The sequence below is a fragment of the Alligator sinensis genome, unplaced genomic scaffold (genome assembly GCF_000455745.1).
Source record: "Alligator sinensis unplaced genomic scaffold, ASM45574v1 scaffold889_1, whole genome shotgun sequence".
Lineage (NCBI taxonomy): Eukaryota > Metazoa > Chordata > Crocodylia > Alligatoridae > Alligator > Alligator sinensis.
Genome location: NW_005842361.1, coordinates 1,282,063 through 1,292,385, shown reverse-complemented (window position 1 = coordinate 1,292,385; position 10,323 = coordinate 1,282,063). Strand labels below are relative to the sequence as shown.

Below are 10,323 nucleotides of genomic sequence, written 5' to 3'. Positions count from 1 at the left end.
GGGGTGAGCAAAATATGACTCATGAGCTGGATCTGGCCTGCCAATTGATTTTATTTGTCCTGCAGATGGGCAGTGTAGGTGATGACACTGTGCAGCAGGCATTGGGCAAGCTGCACTCGAGCCCCGGTCTCTGCTGTTAAGCAGTGTCCAGGGCATATGGGGCTGGACCGTCTCCCAGGCACTGCAGGGATGCTGAGTGGGAGCAGTCTCACCCAGCTGCCCACCCACACAGCAGGCCCTGGGCAAGCCACACTTGGGCCCCGGTAGCTGTGGCTCTGGCCACCGCATGGTGCCAGGCAGGTGGGTAGAGCTGCTTCTTCCCAGCATCCTTCGTGGCACCTGGGAGACCCAGTCTGGCCCCAGAGGCCCTGGGCACCACTTGCCAGCAGAGACCAGGGTCTGAGCGCAGCTCTCCCAAGGCCTGCCACACAGTGCCCCTGTCCACACTACCCATCCACAGGCCAAATAAAAATCAATTGGTGGGCCAGATCCAGCCCACGAGCTGTATTTTGCCCATGGGGGATGGAGCCTCTGCCCATCAGAGAAGGAGCCTAGCTGTAGAACTCCACACTGTCCTATCCCATCCTGCCATCAGGGCTCCTGGGAGCCACAGGGTTGGGGAAGAGGAGGTGTACACCAGGAACCCTGATGGCAGGGTGGGCCAGGATCCATCCCCCACCCCTGCAGCTGTGGATGTGGCCAGCAGTAGGTGCTGGTTCCATGCTCCGGGAAGGGTGGTGTGGGGTGGACCAGGGTGTGCTACAGCATTGGAAGGGCTTACGCTTCTGCTTCTGCTCTAACTCAAGGCCTGGCCCAGCTGTGGGGAGTGTGTGCGCACGCATGCATGTGTGTGTATGTATGCTATTAAAAGGAAAAGCTAGGGCCTAAACTATGGGCTCCTATGCACGTTCAGGGAACATGGAAATTGACACGCTCCAGCAGCATTCTGCATCAGGGGAATCAGCGTCTCTGTGTGCCTTCACGCTAAAAGCATGATGGCCAGGCACTTTAAAATAAAACACTTTTGATGAGCTTTATTTGGAAGCGCCTCACCTCCATTTTTTCAGCGCGGGGACATGAAGAGATGCTTCTACACCTGACATGCGGGCACTTTTAATTAGTACAGCTTGCTAATTAAAGTGCCTGGCACCACAATCTCAAAACACATGCAAAATGCCCTACGTAAGCCTGGCTTCTGCTGGACTATTAAGTCAAGTTTAAGGGCTCGTCTGTCTTCATTTTCGGTTTTCATTTCTTCAATAAGTGTGTTCCTGTTGACATAATGATAAAGTAGATCTATGCATAAAATAGGGTCTGACACTGGAAATGAATTCCACAAGAAGCTCACAAACCTGACCCCACTTCTGCTTCAAGTGCACCCTTAGATCCTACCACACAGTAGTATACAAACTTTTTTTAAAGTTACCATAACCCACCCCCGCAACAATTCCTCCTGTCCTCTAGAGAAGATGGGAGAAAAGCAATAAATGACAATACATTAGATGAAACAACTGACATCTACTTCCAGAATGCAATTTGGATACTGTAATGCTACTGGCAGCATATGAAAATATTGAACAGGAAATAGAGCTACATTTGCTCCTGCTGAACCCCACTCCCTGCTCCCTCTCTTCCCCCAACATCCAACAATGAACTCTTGATAACAGTGCCTCTTTTGGAGAAATGGCATTTTGAATTTTAACATTATTCATTCACAGTCTACAAGTGTCATAGGAAAAAAAAACCATGGTGTCAAGGGCTTAAGTAAAAAAGAACCACAATTATAACAATAATTTATTGTTACTCTGTCTTCTCAGCAATAAAGTTAATGATGTGCCAAAAAATTACAAACTGGAAATGGTCTGAATAGTATGTTCTATAAAATGTAACATAGCTGGGCCTGCCATGCAAATGCATATGCAGATAGCTGACTTAGGTTCTAAGAGAAGAAGTTGTCTCTCTCATGTAAGACCATCTTCATCTACTGAACTGTCTCCAGTACAGCACTCAAGATCTCATGGGTATTTCACAGCGAACACATACAGGTCTATGGGCCATTTCCCTAGAGAATTAAATACAGGCAATAAGGATGGAAATAAACTTATAATAAGATGGTATGTCAACTGAATAGGAATCACCAGCTAAATTCTGTCTTCTTCACTATACAAAGCTTAAGCAAATTAAACTTATGCTCAAGCAAGGCTTGTGTCAAGAAGCTCTGTATCCTTCAATCCAGTACAGAAGCCTGGTTGACAGTACTGGCGAGGGATCCTGTTTTTCTCTGTTTACAAAAATCCAAAATTCTCTGATTAAAAGCCCCCAAATCCGCATTTTTCGGTGATGAAAATGAAATGCCACTATATATACAACATCGTTGAACATGATGTTGTATTGATATATTTGCAATTTTAAAGAAATTTGGAAGCCTACCAGTGCCTTAGTCATTATAATAAAAAGAATTCTAAATACCTATATATTTTGACATTTGATTTTGTTTTTTTATCATAGAAAATCAGAGCTTTCTCTGCCCCCTTTGCTCACCAGGTCACAGGTTGCCCCTGCTGTTTTGTGGCACTGAGCAGCCCTGACACGCTGGTGCCCTGCCCCTGCCCTTGCTGTTGCCCCTCACTCAAGCCACAGCCCACCCAGCCCTGCTAGTTCCCCTCGCTCCTGACCCACAACACCGCAGGGCACCCTTGAAAGGCTCTCAAGTCACCCCAGGGTGCCACAGCACCCTGGTTGATAATTACCGATCTAGTCTCTTCTGCTCTGAATACCTCTGCTGTGTGATCAAAAGTGATGGAGCAATTTCTCTGTTGCAGAGACCACTGAAAGATCATACTACAGATTTCTATTTAAAATCTCTGGGTGTATCTTGTGACTCCTGTTTGTAAACCTCCCCATGCACCCCGTGGTACCCATGGAAGGACCTCCATGTATCCTCAGGTGCAGGGGTGCCCTGCTGAGAATCACGGGCACAGTTCCTGCTCCTAGGTCTGGGAGAGAGTGGTCTCCCAGCACATAGCCCTAGAGGCCCTTCCACTGGAGGATCCAAGTGCCAGATGGATGTGCATAGCTGAATGACCTTCCCCAGGGCCAAGGCCACTTGTGGAGATGCACAGAGGGTTGCCAGTGCCCTCCAGTTCCCAGCCTCATACCTCGCCCCCCACCCCACCCCACCCCACTCCTCCCCAGTGCTCAGAAGGAGTCCCATATCGGGTCTGCCGGCAGTTCTCACCACCACCTCTGCCGGGAGTCGGGTGGGGGTGGAGGGGGTGAAAAACATTAGGAAGCCCTGAGCAGCTCCCACATCCAGCACTATCATCTTCCACTATGCCCCAAACCTGTTGCACCAGTCAGGCGGATGCCAGCCTCCTCCTGCAGCCAGTCAGCGCCGCCCCAGCTCCAGCCCTCACAGTTCATTGGACAAGTCAAGTCAAGATAGTAAATGGCAATGGAGCCCCATGGATGGCCCTGTACTCTGCCCACAGTGGAGGAGGCAGGAGAGGCAGGTCCTGGCACACATCATTGCCCCCATCCCCAGCAAAGCCTCACTTGTCTCCAGAGATCAGAGCCTGCAGGTGCCAGGAACCATGGGTGGGGGGCAAGGTCAGTGCTGCTGCAAGCTGGGCTGGGTCTGGCTGGGCTGGTGGGGGCTGTGGAGTAGCAGGTCCCGGCACTTGAATGTCCCTCCCCATGCACCTGCCCACTCCCCATGCCTGCCCGCTCCCTCCCGCTACACTTCAGCCCCCAGAATGCCCCCACGCTGCTGTCACCCCAAGCTTTGAGTCCCACGCCTAAAAGTGAAAGGAACTCAGAAGGTGCTGCCCAAGTCACAGAGGAGGAGGAGAGCCTGGCCCTGCCCAATGACCCTTTCCCTCACCCAGAAGCAGCTCCTTGAAGACTGGAATTCAAAGGGGAGAATCCATTATTTTCTCCTTTAAAGGTAAAATCTGTGTTTTTCCACACTAAGCAAAAACCCAGATCCCTGGTGATAGCACAGTCACTATAATGTAGTTACTGAAGAGCATGATTTGTAATAGTAGCCTCCACCTCTTCTGCCCTCCTTCACAGGTGAGGAGGGTAAACCTGTGGATCTTTTTTGTGACAAATACACCAGTTATTTCTGTACCATGCTGTTATTCACATAAGTAAATCCAACAACAGGGAAAAGTTGGGCAAGAGAGATACTGTGTTTTATGCCCTTTTTTTTCAGGTTTGGGCTTGTTTTTTTCTCTCTCAAATTTTATATTTCATGCTGAGTAGTAACATGTTCACCCCCAATGAAGTCAATTGATAAACTCTATAGATTTAAGCTGGACAACTGATAACAGTATTTGGCCAGAAAACTGGCTTTTTGGGATCTTCAATTAATCCATTTTGTTTTTTTATTAATGTAATTCTGGATACTATAACAAAATCATTTGACTGAATTAGGGATTTGGACCACAAAACCAAACATTAATCTGTTCATTCGGAATGGAAATTAACTGCTAAATGGGGCACAATATACCACACAACAAGTTTTTGTCCAAACTGGTTGTTCCACTTTAACTGAAGACCAAATAATGTAGTGGAATGGCACTTAGTTTAACGGTTCTAAGAATCCACAAACTTTATGACACACATGAAACATCTATAGAAAGTATTGTAGATAAAAGCAGCTACTTTGCTAGATTAATTTACAAACTTTACAGTCACTCATCATTTTGAAAAGGAGAAAAGAAATTCCAATCCAATTAATCTTTTAGAGCACGTGTACAGATAGTGACAGATGACACATGTCTTTGTAATGATAACCTTTGTGTGTTAATTATTATACTGTCTGTGAAAGGAAACATTTCACATGGTATTTTTGGAGCAAAGCCTTTTGCAGAAAGCAACAGTACACATCTTGCTCAGAAGTGAGATGTCATTCTTATGTCTTCCTAGTTATTGTTTACATCTTGCTAAAAATGTGCTTTTCCCCACCACTCCGTTTCCCACCCCTCCAACACTTACACATGTATTCAAACTGTATGATTTGTGCCTTTTCCAAGGTATTTTAAAAAAAACCCACGTATTTTATTTGGTGTATTGATACATTCCAAACCCTACACAAATGCCTTTTCAAAAATACTTTGGGGAGTGAAGGGTTAAATTAATTACGGAATTTAATAGGAGCCAAGGATGTGAATGAATACGAGAAAGGAAATTGTCCCCCCACCCTTCAGTTTAAAAATTGCTATTTGGCCTTTAATTTAACTCATCAAATATTAGCCTGCTTAATATTAGGTTATTCTTTCCATTTTTTTAAATGTTACTTACAATATGTCCATTCCTTTTCTTTCTTTCCTCTTTCATTGCTTCAATTATTTTCCATCTGTTAAATATATTTTTCTCTTCCTTTCTCTGTGTCACCTTTTTCTTCCTCTCCTTCCCATTCTTACCTGCCTAATTTAGTTTTTCTCTTCTTCTGTTCTTCCCTGCCTGTCAGCCATTTCTTTTTTCCATCATCTTCAGTATCTGTCCTGGTTTTTCTTTCCACTTCTCATCCCAATCCAAATTAGTCCTCCTACACTTTCAGTATACTTTCACAGACCTTCCACTTCCCTCCAATTACAGTCGTTCTCTCCTCAATTCATCTTCAAATATATTCATCCAATGTTACTTCTCCATCCCTTAATAGCAACCTCCAACATACTTCCGATTTACTCACCTAACCTCACAGTAAATGCATCCTCTTAGCCCGGGGTAGTCAACCTGCAGTACACCTCCCACAAGTGACATGAGCAGGCTGTGCATGGCACACAGCAGTTCAGGGACAGAAAAGGCAGCACAGCAGTAGATAGAGCAAGAAGAGAAAGCAGAGCAGCAGATCATCCAAAAAGCCCAGGCAGAGGGCAGGGAACAGAAAGGAGAGCAGCAAGTTGGGCGAAGGAAGGGTACAGGACGGGCACATGGGGAGGTTTCAGGGCTAGTTTGTAGTGCACCTGCTAAAAAGGTTGGCCCTCACTGCCATTAGCTATTTACTTTCAAATGCAGTCACCCCAGGGCATTTGCCTTGTCCTGCTATTTCCTTCTTCACTTAATACTTACAACTGCTTCACCATCCACCTCCCAAGCATTCGCTGTCCAATTAAGCTCCAACCACAGACATGAAAAGTAGTGTTCATCTTCCTCCCTCCTGTACCTGGAGGCCCCTGGAAAGGATAAGGTACTGAGATGACCCAGCAGCAGCTTGTGCACGTAACTTCTGAAAAAGAGCTCTTTATCAGAGCTCTTGCATGGTGTCAGGTCAGCAGCTCCAAGCAGCCTTCATACTGCTGCTTTTGAAAAGCACAATGCAAATATTACTACCTAAAACTATAGCTACTTTCTGAACACAGATCAAGGTGGGGTCTGCAAGGCAACAGGTATAAAGTGACCCCAGTGCCATATGATGAGCAGCTGGGATGACAGGAAACAATAGACCAAATATAATACCTTCCTCTGAAAGTGCTAAGCACTTCAGCTGAAGAGCACTTCATGCACTATGTTCATAAGATTAAACCTGAACAGATTTTCTGCAAAGAATGCCTGAGTCATTGTGAAGTCTATGGACTCCTCACACAGTTAATGTTGAACATGTGCTCAATCATTTCCAGAACAAAGGATTCAAACTAACGTACACACTATACAAGCATAATGCTTCATCCACCATTCATCACTGAAATACAATCTTTGTGATGAAACATGGCAACTATTTATTTGCACATAGCAACCCTGCACTATAATTTATGGCAAAAAGTGATGAAGTCCACCTTCAAAGGAAAGCAGATATGTATGCTATAAGATCAAGCCACAGCAGTAGAGTTCTAGCCCTTATTATCTGAAGTCAGCAAAACTTTTAAGTAACACCTTTGAGATATGCAGAGATCCTGGTATTCTCCGATTAAAAATCCCAAATTCTCTGATTAAAACCCCCCAAATCCATGTTTTTCCACAATTAAAATGTATATGTGTGTGTGTGTGTGTGTATATATATGTATCAGTTATATATATAGGTATCGGTTGTACACAATGTTTTATTGATATACTTACAATTGTAAAGCAACTTGGAAGCCTACCAGTGCCTCAATCATTATAATAAAATGCATTCTAAATACCTATATGTTTTGACATTTAATTTTGGTTTTTTTATCATGAAAAATCAGAGCTCCCCCTGCCCCCTTCACTCACCAGGATGCGAGTCCAAATACAACTGTTCCCTTTGTTGTTTTCTGGTGCTGAGCAGCCCTCATATGATGGTCCTCTGCCTCTACCCTTGCCCATGCTATTGACCCTCACCCCAAAACCACAGTCCCCTGGCCCTGCCAGTACCCCTCACTCCCAACCTATAGGTTCCTGGCCCTGCTAGTCCACCTCATTCCTGACCCACAGTCCCCTGGCCCTCCCAGTGCCCATCACTCCTAACCCAAAGTCATGCTAGGGCCCCTCACTCCTGACCTCCTGCCCCCCACTCCCAGCCCTCCAGTGTGTGAGGAAGAGTCTGGGTGTGTGGGGAACAAGGTAGGTGTGTGGGGATACAGGGTGTGGGCACAAGAAATGCGTAAGGTGTGTGGGGGTGGCACAGGTGACTTGGGGTCAGCAGGGGGCATAGGCAATATGTGGGGGGGACATGGCCCCCAGATTTCTGCATCCATAGCGAGGCATAGGGTGCGGTGCTGCAGCCTGGCTGGACAGCTCCAGGCAGGAGCTGCCTTTGTGGCCCAGCAGGCAGGACCCAGCATGAGAGGGAGTGCTGCACCTCCATGGCCAAGTTGAGGCGTGGAGTTGTGCCCCTGCTGCTGCTGTATGGGCAGGGGGTGCCTCACCTTGGCAGCCATGGCAACACGGCATAGTGTGACATGCACTCCCACCCATGCCAGGTCCCACCCACTGAACCACGGAGGTGGCTCCTGCCTGGAACTGGTCCAGATAGGTCAACAGGCCACATGCCCTGCTGTGGGCACAGAAATCTGAGAGGGTATGTGCTGCCGCATTACCTGTGCTCTCCTGCCTCCCTGCCTATGCCTCTTTGGCCCCATTGGCTTATCTGGAGGGAGCTGCTCTCCACCACATTGCCTGACTGCCACATGCCTGTATGCACGCGCATGTGGCACCCCCTGGTCCCTCCAGCCCCAAGCAGCCCCTTGCAGGCTGGAACTGTCAGCCTGCAAGGGGAAACTCAGTTTCCTGGGTTTTCCATAATTTTTTCTCCTTCAAAGAAGAAAGTTAGGGGTGTACCAATAAAGATCTTCTTGGCTGATACTGATAGGCAATGATTAACCAACTATATGAGCTGATGACAATCCGATAACCAACATTCAGTACTAGTGCATGACATTTTACACTACTGACATAAATAAACCTTTTCTGTTTGTTTTGCATTTATAAACACACACATACATGCCTTCTGTCTGCTTTGGCCCTCAATGAGGAAGGCAGTGATTGCCTTATTTCCACACACATCACACCCTCTCCCATGGCTCCTACCTGCAGCCCTGCTCCCCACACAGCTCATGCAGCTGTCCTGGGCAGGTGGGGTGGACCCTTGCATGGATAGCAGCACCAGGTGCATTTGGAGACCCAGAGCACGCCACTGCCTCAGCGCTGGCAGGCCCCACACAACTGAGTTCCAGCAGCTACTGGGGAGAAGCCACTTTTGCAAAGGTGCCCAGTGCCCGGTGGATCAGAATGTCTCTTGTACGGTGCCTTACCCTGCCTGTGTGCAGTCCAAAATCTCTGTGGCAGCCCCAATACTCTGGCCCGTTGCACATGTGGCACTGCCATGGCAGCAGCGCAGCAGCTGGTAACAGTCCCTTTGTTGCCAAGGACGGCGCCCTGTGACAATTCCCTGGCACCCCCTCTCGCTGCTTGCCAGAGCCAGTAGTCTGCTGCAGGCTTGGGCCACTGGTGGGGTGCAAGAACCAGACTACACTCGCCAGGATGCTCCAGGCACATGGCTGTAATTATTGGCTACGGTGACTAAAAAACGCCAATAGCTGATAGCATCATAGCTCCTTTTATCAGTGCCAATCTAATTGCCAACCAGCACACTGGTGCACCCTTAGCGAAAATCCATATTTTTCTCCTTTAATGAAAAAAATCTGAGTTTTTCTGCAGTAAACAGAAAGCCCAGATAAGGCACCAAAGTAGCCTACGATAATAAGAATAAGCTCTGTTTGGAATGACACTTGAGTTTCAGATTGCATGTTAGTGGTGAGTTCAAAAGAATAAGAGCAGAGAATAAAAACAGGGGGATATTAATTTATTTCCGGGAGCCAGCCTGAGAAGTCTTCCTTCCTCAAGGGCAATTTCTGTGAAGAGGATCAGCAGAGGTCCTATCCATCATGCAGGTCCTGCTTACACCCTCTTTTGGGAACTGGAACATTAGGGGTGATTGAAAAATAGAAAAAAATTTCAACAAAAAGAAAGTTTCTGGATCTTCCTGATAATTCTTTTATCTTTTTAATTTTTATAAAATTTTCTGACCAGGAATTTATGGCACAGGCTAGAGTTCTGTTACAGCATTTAAACTCTTTCACTTTAAAAGTGTCCAGAGCGGTGCCCTTATTCAATCATAAACAACATCTAGAGCCAATCACTAAATCTATAAAGATGAAATAATCACTTTGAAATGAAGCACAGTAAAAGTTAGAGAATAATTTCAAAAGTGCCTGAAGTGACTTGGGAATTTTAAATGGAATATGGTTAAACTATTATACTGTGTCCATCATGAATTACATAGTTTACAAGAAAATAAAACTTGCTTGAATTCAGCCATTTGAACTGTACTGTAAACAGGGGGGAAACAAATCAGAATCTAAATTCTCCTGTCACTTAAATTTAGAAGAAAGAATTAATGTATATAGTATACTACAGACTTAAAGGAGATAAGTGAGAATGGCTTTGTATATTATGCTGCCCTATATTATGCCCTTCTCTTCCCCCACGATAAGACCTGGACAGTGTCTGGATGAGTATCCAAAATCTTTATTTTACCTCTTCTTTAAGTCTAGACAATAGTGACACAAATAACTGCCTGGGGTTTGATTTTAGGTTTTCTGTGTACTTGTTCCAGATCCTACTAAAATTCTCACTCAAGCATCAATCCAGAGTGCTGGAACTGAAAATCAAGCATGTCCTTGCAATGACTCTTCCCTTCCAACAGCATTGCTATCATTAACAGGTGAAGAAATGTATTTCTCATCCACTCTCAATGCTCCTTTCCGCTAGTGTTGTGCTACAGTAGAACTGCTTGGGAAAAAGGAGTTGAAATCCCACAGGGGCACTATAGCCTTGCTCACAAGAAAGAAAAGT

At 46.0% G+C, this 10,323-nt stretch overlaps 1 protein-coding gene across 2 annotated transcripts in view; it reads right to left on the bottom strand.

Annotated features, from left to right (window-relative positions):
• Positions 1–10,323, bottom strand: part of TMEM200A (transmembrane protein 200A) — an 84,888-nt gene that overhangs the window by 65,705 nt on the left and 8,860 nt on the right. Inside the window, exon 3 of one of the 2 annotated variants that reach the window (XR_003095363.1) lies at positions 9,259–9,385. The exons of the other annotated variant lie outside the window; for it this stretch is intronic. The gene's annotated coding sequence lies outside the window, so the exon portion shown is untranslated. Of the gene's footprint in view, positions 1–9,258; positions 9,386–10,323 lie in introns of those variants that run through there. 2 annotated transcript variants of the gene reach the window in all.